At 46.9% G+C, this 13,783-nt stretch overlaps 1 protein-coding gene across 1 annotated transcript in view; it reads left to right on the top strand.

Moving 5' to 3' along the window:
• The window catches only part of LOC128706178 (neuroglian), a gene marked incomplete in the record, with an annotated part of 1,637,481 nt that overhangs the window by 544,420 nt on the left and 1,079,278 nt on the right, over positions 1-13,783 (top strand).

Genomic DNA, 13,783 nt, shown 5'->3' with positions numbered 1-13,783 from the left:
GCTAAGTGTCTACAAGGCTGCAGGAAACATTATTGGGAATATTGTAGGAATATCAGCAGGTGGTGAAGAACTAGCCTTAATACAGGGGGAGGGGATTACACAGAGACAGGGATTACACAGAGACAGGGATTACACAGAAGCAGGGATTACACAGAGGCAGGGAGTACACAGAGACAAGGATTACACAGAGGCAGGGAGTACACAGAGACAGGGATTACACAGAAGCAGGGGTTACACAGTAGCAGGGATTACACAGAAGCAGGGATTACACAGAAGCAGGGATTACACAGAGGCAGGGAGTACACAGAGACAGGGATTACACAGAGGCAGGGAGTACACAGAGACAGGGATTACACAGAAGCAGGGATTACACAGAGGCAGGGAGTACACAGAGACAGGGATTACACAAAGGCAGGGATTACACAGATACAGGGATTACACAGAGGCCGGGATTACAAAGACGCAGGGATTACATAGAGACAGGGATTACACAGAAGCAGGAATTACACAGAGGCAGAGATTACACAGAGGCAGGGATTGCACAGAGGCACTGAGTACACAGAGGCAGAGATTACACAGAGGCAGGGATTGTACAGAGGCAGGTATTACACAGAGGCAGAGATTACACAGAGGGAGGGCTTACAGAGAGGCAGGGATTACAGAGAGGCAGGGAGTACACAGAGACAGGGATTACACAGAAGCAGGGATTACACAGAGGCAGGGAGTACACGGAGGCAGAGATTACAGGGAGGCAGGGATTACAGGGAGGCAGGGATTACACAGAGGCAGGGAGTACACAGAGACAGAGATTACACAGAAGCAGGGATTACACAGAGGCAGAGATTACACAGAGGCAGGGATTACAGAGAGGCAGGTATTACACAGAAGCAGGGAGTACACAGAGACAGGGATTACACAGAAGCAGGGATTACACAGAGGCAGGGAGTACACAGAGGGAGGGATTACAGAGAGGGAGGATTACAGAGAGGTTACAGTGAAGGAGAGCTTAAAGAGAGAGGGAGAATTTTCATAGAATCTGACGAAGACGGAAATTATATGGTGGCTGATGGAAAAGTGTATTGTAGCTGATGGAAGAGTGCATGGTAGCTGATGGAAGAGTGTATGGTAGCTGATGAAAGAGTGTATGGTAGCTGATGGAAGAGTGTATGGTAGCTGATGAAAGAGTGTATGGTAGCTGATGGAAGAGTGTATGGTAGCTGATGGAAGAGTGTATGGTAGCTGATGGAAGAGTGTATGGTAGCTGATGGAAGAGTGTATGGTAGCTGATGGGAGAGTGTATGGTAGCTGATGAAAGAGTGTATGGTAGCTGATGGAAGAGTGTATGGTAGCTGATGGGAGGATGTATGGTAGATGATGGAAAAGTGTATGGTAGCTGATGGGAAGACGTATGGTAGATGATGGAAAAGTGTATGGTAACTGATGGAAAAGAGTAGGATAGTTAATGGAAGAGTGTATGGTAGCTGATGGAATAGTGTATGGTAACTGATGGGAGAGTGTATGGTAATTGATGGAAGAGTGTATGGTGGTTGATGGAAGAGAGTATGGTAGTTTATGGAAGAGTGTATGGTAGTTGTTGGAAGAGTGTATGGTAGCTGATGGGAGACTGTAGGGTAGCTGATGGAAGAGTGTATGGTAGCTGATGAAAGAGTGTATGGTAGCTGATGGGAGAGTGTATGGTAGCTCAGGGGAGAGTGTATGGTAGATGATGGGAGGATGTATGGTAGTTGATGGGAAAGTGTATGGTAGGTGATGGGAGGGTATATGGTAGCTGATGGGAGGATGAATGGTAGATGATTAGAGAGTGTATGGTAGCTGATGGAAGAGAGTATGGTAGCTGATGGAAGTGTGTATGGTAGCTCATGGAAGAGTGTATGGTAGCTGATGGAAGAGTGTATGGTAGCTGATTGGAGGATGTATGGTGGATGATGGAAAAGTGCATGGTAGCTGATGGAAGAGAGTTGGTAGTTGATGGAAGAGTGTATGGTAGCTGATGGAAAAGTGTATGGTATGTGATGGAAGAGTGTATGGCAGCTGAAGGGAGAATGTATGGTAGCTGATGGGAGGATGTGTGGTAGATGATGGGAGAGTGTACGGTAGCTGATGGGAGAGTGTATGGTAGCTGATGTGAGAGTGTACGGTAGCTGATGGGAGAGTGTACGGTAGCTGATGGGAGAGTGTATGGTAGCTGATGTGAGAGTGTACGGTAGCTGATGGGAGAGTGTATGGTAGCTGATGTGAGAGTGTACGGTAGCTGATGGGAGAGTGTACGGTAGCTGATGTGAGAGTGTACGGTAGCTGATGGGAGAGTGTATGGTAGCTGATGGGAGAGTGTATGGTAGCTGATGGGAGGGTGTACGGTAGCTGATGGGAGAGTGTACGGTAGCCTGTGGGAGAGTGTATGGTCGCTGATGGGAGGATGTATGGTAGCTGATGTGAGAGTGTATTGTAGCTGATGGGAGAGTGTATGGTAGCTTATGGGAGAGTGTATGGTAGATGGGAGAGTGTATGGTAGCTGATGGGAGAGTGTACGGTAGCTGATGGGAGAGTGTATGGTAACTGATAGGAGAGTGTACTGTAGCTGATGTGAGAGTGTACGGTAGCTGATGGGAGAGTGTACGGTGGATAGCTGATGGGAGAGTGTGAGAGTGTGGGAGAGTGTACGGTAGCTGATGGGAGAGTGTACGGTAGCTGATGGGAGAGTGTACGGTGTATAGCTGATGTGAGAGCTGATGTGAGAGTGTACGGTAGCTGATGGGAGAGTGTGAGAGTGTACGGTAGCTGATGTGAGAGTGTACGGTAGCTGATGTGAGAGTGTACGGTAGCTGATGGGAGAGTGTACGGTAGCTGATGTGAGAGTGTACGGTAGCTGATGTGAGAGTGTACGGTAGCTGATGTGAGAGTGTACGGTAGCTGATGTGAGAGTGTACGGTAGCTGATGTGAGAGTGTACGGTAGCTGATGTGAGAGTGTACGGTAGCTGATGGGAGAGTGTACGGTAGCTGATGTGAGAGTGTACGGTAGCTGATGGGAGAGTGTATGGTAGCTGATGTGAGAGTGTAGGGTCGCTGAGGGGAGAGTGTATGTGAGAGTGTACGGTGTAGCTGATGATGGGAGAGTGGAGAGGTAGCTGATGGTAGGTAGCTGATGTGAGAGTGTACGGTAGCTGATGGGAGAGTGTATGGTAGCTGATGTGAGAGTGTACGGTAGCTGATGTGAGAGTGTACGGTAGCTGATGTGAGAGTGTACGGTAGCTGATGTGAGAGTGTACGGTAGCTGATGGGAGAGTGTACGGTAGCTGATGGGAGAGTGTATGGTAGCTGAGTGTACGGTGCTGATGGAGAGTGTATAGCTGATGTGAGAGTGTACGGTAGCTGATGTGAGAGTGTACGGTAGCTGATGGTAGGTAGCTGATGTGAGGTAGCTGATGTGAGAGGGTAGGGTAGCTGATGTGAGAGTGTACGGTAGCTGATGTGAGAGTGTACGGTAGCTGATGTGAGAGTGTACGGTAGCTGATGTGAGAGTGTAGAGCTGATGTGAGAGTGTACGGTAGCTGATGTGTATAGCTGATGTGAGAGTGTACGGTAGCTGATGGGAGAGTGTACGGTAGCTGATGTGAGAGTGTACGGTAGCTGATGTGAGAGTGTATGGTAGATGATGGGAGGATGTATGGTAGCTGATGGGAGAGTGTATGGTAGCTGATGGAAGTGTGTATGATATGTGATGGAAGAATGTATGGTAGCTGAAGGGAGAATGCATGGTAGCTGATGGGAGGATGTGTGGTAGATGATGGGAGAGTGTATGGTAGCTGATGGGAGAGTGTATGGTAGCTGATGGGAGAGTGTATGGTAGATGATGGGAGAGTGTATGGTAGCTGATGGGAGAGTGTATGGTAACTGATAGGAGAGTGTACTGTAGCTCAGGAGAGTGTAAGGACGCTCAGGGGAATGTATGGTAGGTGTATGGAACCTCAGGGGAGTGTGTATGGTAACACAGAAGAGAGTGTATGTAAGCTTAGGGAAGGGTGTATGATGGCTGAGGGGTGAGTGTATGGTAGCTCAGGGGAGGGTGTATGATAGCTCAGGGGAGGGTGTATGGTAGCTCAGGAGAGGGTGTATGGTAGCTCAGGGGTGAGGGTATGGTAGGTCAAGGGAGGTGTATGGTGGCTCAGTGGAGGGGGTGTACGTTAGCTCAGTGGAGGTGCATGGCGGCTCAGAGGAGGGTGTATGGTAGCTCAGGGGAGGGTGTATGGTAGCTCAGGGGAGGGTGTATGGTAGCTCAGGGGAGGGTGTATGGTAACTCAGGGGAGGGTGTATGGTAGCTCAGTGGTAGGTATATGGTAGCTCAGGGGTGAGTGCACGGTAGCTCAGGGGAGGGTGTATGGTAGCTCAGTGGTGGGTATATGGTAGCTCAGGGGTGGGTATATGGTAGCTCAGGTGTGACTGTATGGTAGCTCAGGGGAGGGTTTATGGTAGCTTATGGGAGGATGTAAGATAGCTCAAGGGAGGGTGTATGGTCGCTCAGGAGAGGGTATATGGTAGCTCAGGGGAGGGTGTATGGTAACTCAGGGGCGTATGGTAGCTCAGGAGAGGGTGTATGGTAGCTCAGGGGTGAGGTTTATGGTAGCTTATGGGAGGGTGTATGGTAGCTCAGGAAGGGTGTATGGTAGGTCAAGGGTGAGTATATGGTAGCTCAGGGGAGGGTGTATGGTAGCTCAATGGAGGGTGCTTGGTAGCTCAGAGAAGAGCGTATGGTAACTAAGTGGAAGGTGTATGGTAGCTCAGGGGAGGGTGTATGGTAGCTCAAGGGAGGGTGTATGGTCGCTCAGAGGACTGTTTATGGTAGCTCATGGGAGGGTTTATGGTAGCTCAGGGGAGGGTGTATGGTAGCTCAGTGGAGGGTGTATGGTCGCTCATGGGAGGGTGTGTGGTCGCTCAGAGGAGTGCTTACAGTAGCTCAGGGGAGGGTGTATGGTAGCTCAGGGGAGGGTGTATGGTAGCTCAGGGGAGGGTGTATGGTAGCTCAGTGGAGGGTGTATGGTCGCTCATGGGAGGGTGTGTGGTCGCTCAGAGGAGTGCTTACGGTAGCTCAGGGGAGGGTGTATGTTAGCTCAGGGGAGGGTGTATGGTAGCTCAAGGGAGGGTGTATGGTCGATCAGGGAGGGTGCATAGTAGCTCAGGGGAGGGTGTATGGTAGCTCAGGGGAGGGTATATGGTAGCTCAGGGGAGGGTGTATGGTAGCTCAGGGGAGGGTGTATGGTAGCTCAAGGGAGGGTGTATGGTCGCTCAGGGAGGGTGCATGGTAGCTCAGGGAGGGTGTATGGTAGCTCAGGGGTGAGTATAAGTTAGCTAAGGGCTAGAGGTGTACGTTAGCTGAGGGGGGTGTATGGTGGCTCAGGGGTGGGTGTATGGTAGCTCAGGGGGGTATGGTAGCTCAGGGGGGTATTGTAGCTCAGGGGGGTATGGCAGCTCAGGGGGGTATGGTAGCTCAGGGGGGTATTGTAGCTCAGGGGGGTACGGTAGCTCAAGGGAGGTATGGTGGCTCAGGCGTGGGTGTATGGTAGCTCAGGGGGGTATGGTAGCTCAGGGGGGTATTGTAGCTCAGGGGGGTATGGTAGCTCAGGGGGGTATGGTAGCTCAGGGGGGTATTGTAGCTCAGGGGGGTATGGTAGCTCATGGAGGTATGGTAGCTCAGGGAGGTATGGTAGCTCAGGGGGGTATGGTAGCTCAAGGAGGGTGTGCAGTACGCCGTTAAACTTCTTCTGACCTCTGGTTCAAAGAAAAAGGAGGAATTAGGTCAGGTCACGGGTGTTCCGTGACCTGACCAGATTCCTCCTTTTTCTTCTTCCTCTTCCCCTTTCATTTTTCCTTTTTCTCCTTTGGGTTGTCTTTCTTCTGCCTTGTGTATTTGTTCCTTATTTATTTATTTATTTATTTATTTCCCCTTGCTCTTACCCTCTGTAGGCACCTAGCTCCCCTGTGGGCACCTAGCTCCCTTGTAGGCACCTAGCTCCCTTGTGGGCACCTAGCTCCCTTGTGGGCACCTAGCTCCCTTGTGGGCACCTAGCTCCCTTGTAGGCACATAGCTCCCTTGCAGTGCCTCTCTTTCTTAGTATTTGACTGGCTCCTCCTCCTCCTTCCTCCCCCACTGCTACTACTACCTTCTACCTCCACTACTACTACTACTACTACTACTACTACTACTACTACTACTACTACTACTACTACTACTACTACCACCACCACCACCATCTCCTACCTATATATACCCGTCCCTCTCTCCTTTTCGTTAGTGTGACTTTATAAATGGTCCAAGTCGGACCGAAACGTCGTCGTAAGCTCCTCTCTTTTATGTGTGGGTTATTTATGTACTTTACACTTGTCCACATTGAACTTCATCTGTCACTTTTCAGACCAAAACATTGATTGTCCAAATCCTCCTGAAGTTCATTGGTATCCTCCTCAGAATCAATCATTCGGCCTATTTTTGCATCATCAGCAAATTTGCTCATGTTACTTGTAATTCTTTCATCAAGGCCATTAATGCAAATTATGAATAACAATGTGCCTAAAACTGATCTTTGTGGAACTGCACTAGTGATCAGTCCCCATTCAGATTTGATCCCATTAATGGAAACTCTCTGCTTCTATTGGTAAGCCATGTCTCTGACCATGCTTAAACCTGACCTCCTATCCCATGAGCTGCCACTTTTTTGTGTGAGGTACTCTGTCAAAGGCTTCACTGAAATCCAAATAAACAATATCATATTCTTTATCACTGTCTACTGCCTCAATTGTTCTATTGAAGAACGTCAGTAAATTGTCAAGCAGGAACGACCTCTCGTGAACCCATGCTGAGACTCAATCAAATTTTGCTCTTCAAGGTGACTTCTAATAATATCAGCTATAATTGATTCTAATAACTTGCCCACTATAGACGTCAGGCTTATTGGACGGTAATTTGATGGAATGGACTTAGCCCCTGATTTAAATATAAGAATTACATTAGCCATCTTCCACATCTCTGGCACTACAACAGTTTGGATGGACGCATTAAACACTCTCGTTAATGGCTGACTAAGTTCCAACTTAACTTATTTACGCTTGAAAATAACTCGTCAGGGTCCGGGACGTATATTGCTTCACTTTATCTACTTGTTTAATAACCATGTCCCTATTGACAGTAATATTACTTAATTAATTTTCTTTAGGAACTGAATAAGTGTTAAATTCTGGATAGTTTAAGGAAGGATGTATGGTGGTTAATGGGAGGATGTATGGTGGTTTATGGGAGGATGTATGGTGGTTTATGGGAGGATGTATGGTGGTTTATGGGAGGATGTATGGTGGTTTATGGAAGGATGTATGGTGGTTTATGGAAGGATGAATGGTGGTTTATGGGAGGATGTATGGTGGTTTATGGAAGAATGTATGGTGGTTTATGGGAGGATGTATGGTGGTTCATGGAAGAATGTATGTTGGTTTATGGGAGGATGTATGGTGGTTTATGGGAGGATGTATGGTGGTTTATGGGAGGATGTATGGTGGTTCATGGAAGAATGTATGTTGGTTTATGGGAGGATGTATGGTGGTTTATGGGAGGATGTATGGTGGTTTATGGGAGGATGTATGGTGGTTTATGGAAGAATGTATGGTGGTTTATAGAATAATGTATGGGTGGGTGGGAATGGGAGTGTATGTTGAGATGACACAAGAATGGGTGAACAAAAGAAATGGAGGCGAGAATAATAGAATAATTAGGAAATTTAGAAGTATATGTCGGGTCAGAAAAGTATATGTCGGGTCAGAAAAGTATGTGTCAGGTTAGAAAATAATATGTCGGGTCAGAAAAGTGTATGTCAGGTCCGATAAGTATATGTCGGGACCGAAAAGTATATGTCATGTCAGAAAAGTACATGTCGGGTCAGAAAAGTATATGTCATGTCAGAAAAGTATATGTCAGGTCAGAAAAGTATATGTCATGTCAGAAAAGTATATGTCAGGTCAGAAAAGTATATGTCAGGTCAGAAAAGTATATGTCAGGTCAGAAAAGTATATGTCATGTCAGAAAAGTATATGTCAGGTCAGAAAAGTATATGTCGGGTCAGAAAAGTATATGTCAGGTCAGAAAAGTATATGTCATGTCAGAAAAGTATATGTTAGGTCAGAAAAGTATATGTCGGGTCAGAAAAGTATGTCAGGTCAGAAAAGTATATGTCATGTCAGAAAAGTATATGTTAGGTCAGAAAAGTATGTGTCAGGTCAGAAAAGTATGTCAGGTCAGGCAAGTATATGTCAGGTCAGAAAAGTATATGTCATGTCAGAAAAGTATATGTCAGGTCAGAAAGTATATGTCAGGTCAGAAAAGTATGTGTCGGGTCAGAAAAATCTGTGTCAGGTTAGAAAAGCATGTCAGGTCAGAAAATAATATGTCGGGTTAGAAATGTGTATGTCAGGTCCGATAAGTATATGTCGGGACCGAAAAGTATATGCCGGGTCAGAAATATATGTTCAGGTCCGAAAAATATTTATTGGGGCCGAAAATCATGTCGGGTCAGAAAAATATATGTTCTGTCAGAAAAGTGTGTGACGGTTCAGAAAAGTATATGTCGGGTCAGAAATGTATATGTCGGGTTCGAAATGTATATGTCGGGTCCGAAAACTATATGTCGGGTCCGAAAAGTGTATGTTGAGTTAGAAAAGTGTGTGTCAGTTCAGAAAAGTGTATGTCGGGTCCGAAAAGTATATGTCGGGTTCGAAAGGTATGCGTCGGGTCCGAAAAGTATATGTCGGGTCCGAAAAGTGTATGTCGGATCAGAAAAGTGCATGTCGGGTCAGAAAAGTATATGTCGGGTCAGAAGAGTGCATGTTGGGTCAGAAAAGTATATGTCGGGTCAGAAAAGTGTATGTCTGGTCAGAAAAGTGTATGTCGGGTCCGAAAAGTGTATGTCGGGTCAGAAAAGTGTATGTCGGGTCCGAAAAGTGTATGCCGGGTCAGAAAAGTGTATGTCGGGTCAGAAAAGTGTGTCGGGTCAGAAAAGTGTATGTCGGGTCTGAAAAGTGTATGTCGGGTCTGAAAAGTATGTATCAACTTGGAAAATTAACCGGAACTGGCCCTGCTTGTGACATATGTGTTAGTGAGAGCTATGTGGGTGATGGGTGGATGTATCAGCTGTGAGGGTGTGGCACTGGTCCTGCAATTGATATCTCTGGGATAGTGACAACTATCTGGGTGATGGGTAGACGTATGTCAGCTGTGAGGGTGTGGCACTGGTCTTGCCTGTGATATGTCTGGGCTGGTGCCAGCTATCTGGGTGATGGATGGGTGTAAATCAGCTATGAGGGTGTGGTAGGTAAGGGTTATGGGTACCTGGGATGTGTTACTCTTGACCACCACTCCCCTGATAATGAGTGAACACGCACATGACTCTCTTAGTCTCGTGATTCACTCTTGTTCGCTCCTCTTCACTTATCATCTGGAGGGTTAGTGCAGTGACGAAAGTTATATTAGGTAAGAAACTCAGGAAATGAGTAAGAGGAGAGTAATGGAAAGGAAGGTGGTTGGGAAGGGGGTGTTGTGGGAGGGGAGGGGTGTTGTGGGAGGGTAGGGGCTGTGGGAGGGGAGCCGTGTTGTGGGAGGGAGGGGGAGGGGAAACAGCGGAGATGGGGGATGCGTGGGTGGGCAGTGAGGGAAATCGATGGAGGAGCTTGGGTTTGCAGAGTGTGTGTGTGTGTGTGTGTGTGTGTGTGTGTGTGTGTGTGTTTGTGTGTGTGTGTGTGTACTTTCCTATTTTTACTCACCTAGTTGGGGTTGCAGGGGTTGATTCACAGCTCCTGGCCCCGCCTCTTCACTGGTCGCTACTAGGTCCACTCTCTCCCTGCTCCATGAGCATTATCGTACCTCTTCTTAAAGCTATATTTGAATCCTGCCTCCACTACATCACTCTCCAGATTATTCCACTTCCTGACAATTCGATGACTGAAGAGATACTTCCTTACATCCCCGTTACTCACCTGAGTTTTCAACTTCCAGTTGTGACCCCTTGTTCTTGTGTCCCATCTCTGAAATATTCTGTTCTTGTCCATATTGCCATTTCTTCTCAGTATTTTTATTTTATACATCGTGATCATGTCTACCGTATTCCTCCTGTCCTCCAGTGCCATCAGGTTGACTTCCGTTAACCTTTCCTCATAGGACAAACCCTTCAGCTCCGGGACTAGTCTTGTTGCAAACCTTTGCACTTTAATTTCTTAACGTGCTTGAGCAGGTGTGGGTTCCACAATGGTGCTGCATACTTTAATAATATGGGCCTGGCGTGCGCGGTGTACAGAGTCTTGAATGATTCCTTACTCAGGTGTCGAAACGCAATTGTTAGGTTTGCCAGGCGCCCATATGTTGTAGCAATTATTTGGTTGAAGTTCGCCTCAGGAGCTGTTCTCGGTATTATACTCATCCCAAGATCCTTTTTCTGGAATGTAGTTTGTAGCTTCTGATCCCCTAGCAGGTACGTCGTCTGCGGTGTTCTTTGACCTTCCCCAATCTTCATGACTTTGAATTTGGTGGGGTTAAATTCTAGAAACCATTTGTTGGACCACGTTTGCAGACAGTCCAGATCCCTTTGTTGTCCTACCTGATTCTCATCCGTTTGAATTCTCTGCATTAACTTCACATCGTCTGCAAACAGGGACACCTCCGAGTCTATCCCTTCCGTTAGGTCATTCACATATACCAGAAATAGCACTAGCCCTCAGATTGACCCTTGTGGAACCTCGCTCATCACAGACACCCACTCTGACACCTCGTCACGTACCATCACTAAAAACAACAGACATAGCCCCACTCCACAAAGGGGGCAGTAAAGCAACAGCAAAGAACTACAGACCAATAGCACTAACATCCCATATCATAAAAATCTTTGAAAGGGTCCTAAGAAGCAAGATCACCACCCATCTAGAAACCCATCAGTTACACAACCCAGGGCAACATGGGTTTAGAACAGGTCGCTCCTGTCTGTCTCAACTATTGGATCACTACGACAAGGTCCTAAATGCACTAGAAGACAAAAATAATGCAGATGTAATATATACAGACTTTGCAAAAGCCTTCGACAAGTGTGACCATGGCGTAATAGCGCACAAAATGCGTGCTAAAGGAATAACAGGAAAAGTCGGTCGATGGATCTATAATTTCCTCACTAACAGAACACAGAGAGTAGTCGTCAACAGAGTAAAGTCCGAGGCAGCTACGGTGAAAAGCTCTGTTCCACAAGGCACAGTACTCGCTCCCATCTTGTTCCTCATCCTCATATCCGACATAGACAAGGATGTCAGCCACAGCACCGTGTCTTCCTTTGCAGATGACACCCGAATCTGCATGACAGTGTCTTCCATTGCAGACACTGCAAGGCTCCAGGCGGACATCAACCAAATCTTTCAGTGGGCTGCAGAAAACAATATGAAGTTCAACGATGAGAAATTTCAATTACTCAGATATGGTAAACATGAGGAAATTAAATCTTCATCAGAGTACAAAACAAATTCTGGCCACAAAATAGAGCGAAACACCAACGTCAAAGACCTGGGAGTGATCATGTCGGAGGATCTCACCTTCAAGGACCATAACATTGTACCAATCGCATCTGCTAGAAAAATGACAGGATGGATAATGAGAACCTTCAAAACTAGGGAGGCCAAGCCCATGATGACACTCTTCAGGTCACTTGTTCTATCTAGGCTGGAGTATTGCTGCACACTAACAGCACCTTTCAAGGCAGGTGAAATTGCCGACCTAGAAAATGTACAGAGAACTTTCACGGCGCGCATAACGGAGATAAAACACCTCAATTACTGGGAGCGCTTGAGGTTCCTAAACCTGTATTCCCTGGAACGCAGGAGGGAGAGATACATGATTATATACACCTGGAAAATCCTAGAGGGACTAGTACCGAACTTGCACACGAAAATCACTCACTACGAAAGCAAAAGACTTGGCAAACGATGCACCATCCCCCCAATGAAAAGCAGGGGTGTCACTAGCACGTTAAGAGACCATACAATAAGTGTCAGGGGCCCGAGACTGTTCAACTGCCTCCCAGCACACATAAGGGGGATTACCAACAGACCCCTGGCAGTCTTCAAGGTGGCACTGGACAAGCACCTAAAGTCAGTTCCTGATCAGCCGGGCTGTGGCTCGTACGTTGGTTTGCGTGCAGCCAGCAGCAACAGCCTGGTTGATCAGGCTCTGATCCACCAGGAGGCCTGGTCACAGACCGGGCCGCGGGGGCGTTGACCCCCGGAACTCTCTCCAGGTAAACTCCAGGTTACCTTCCAGTCAGGTATTCGCTGATCCATTGCAGTGCATTTCCTGTTATTCCTGTCTGCTCCTCTAGCCTTTCCACTAATAACCTGTGTGGAGCTGTGTGTGTGTATGTGTGTGTACACACGACACGGGGAGAGAGAGAGAGAGAGAGAGAGAGAGAGAGAGAGAGAGAGAGAGAGAGAGAGAGAGAGAGAGAGAGAGAGGGAGGGAGATCAAGGAGGCAAGCAAAAGCGAGAGAGTGTAGGCAGTATACCCTGCTTCCTGCTGATCAATTCTGAGCTGGACACTACTAGGGATGGTAAACAAACAAGAAAATGAACAGACACACCATTATTAGATAAATAAAGATTATGGAGGAAAACAAATAAATGCCAGGTGTAAACGAAACCTTTCAAAGTTGACACAAAGGTAAAAAAAAGGTGAAAGAAAGATGAAGTATACTCAAGTTGCACGAGCAACTTTGAGTTACAGGAGTGAAAATTGTTGCAGGAAGGCAAGACTGCAGCCTCGCTTGTGTTCTTGGCTCCCACATTGTTTCTTGCCAGCGCTGTGCAATAGGCTGTCAAGTGGAGGTGCTCGGACCAGCCCTAGTGCCTCTCACAGAGCCTGGTATAATATGAACTGATTTCTCTGAGGCTGTACAACGCGCTCACCCACATAAACTCTCCGTCAGGGACACGAAATAAATGCGTGGCTCGCCCTGCCTTTACAGTGAGATGAAACAAGATCCGTGTACTGAGTGACAACACTGTAATGATTATTCTTCCACTTCTGTGTGGCACAAAAATGATTACTCTTCCACTTACTGTGTGGCACAAAAATGATTACTCTTCCACTTACTGTGTGGCACAAAAATGATTACTCTTCCACTTACTGTGTGGCACAAAAATGATTACTCTCCCACTTACTGTGTGAAACAAGAATAATTACTCTCGCACTTACTGTGTGAAACAAGAATGATTACTCTCTCACTGTCTACCTCTACATTTCTCAGTAAGTGGACAATTAATTAAGTACATAGTTTTCAAGATAGTGACCATAGGGCTGGCCACATACTTTGCATTTGTTTGATTATCATCTGTATGTCCTCCAAACTGCCTGAAGTACTTGTAACCAAGCCTAAGCCTGGCCACTACAACATCAGTCAGTACTTGTAACCAAGCCTAACCCTGGCCACTACAACATCAGTCAGCACTTGTAACCAAGCCTAACCCTGGCCACTACAACATCAGTCAGTACTTGTAACCAAGCCTAAGCCTGGCCACTACAGCATTAGTCAGTACTTGTAACCAAGCCTAAGCCTGGCCACTACAACATCAGTCAGTACTTGTAACCAAGCCTAAACCTGGCCACTACAACATCAGTCAGTACTTGTAACCAAGCCTGAGCCTTGCCACTACAACTTCAGTCAGTACTTGTAACCAAGCCTAAGCCTGGCCACTACAACA

The sequence above is a fragment of the Cherax quadricarinatus genome, chromosome 3 (assembly GCF_038502225.1).
Source record: "Cherax quadricarinatus isolate ZL_2023a chromosome 3, ASM3850222v1, whole genome shotgun sequence".
Taxonomy (NCBI): Eukaryota; Metazoa; Arthropoda; class Malacostraca; order Decapoda; family Parastacidae; genus Cherax; species Cherax quadricarinatus.
This window is presented reverse-complemented; position numbering and strand designations above follow the sequence as displayed.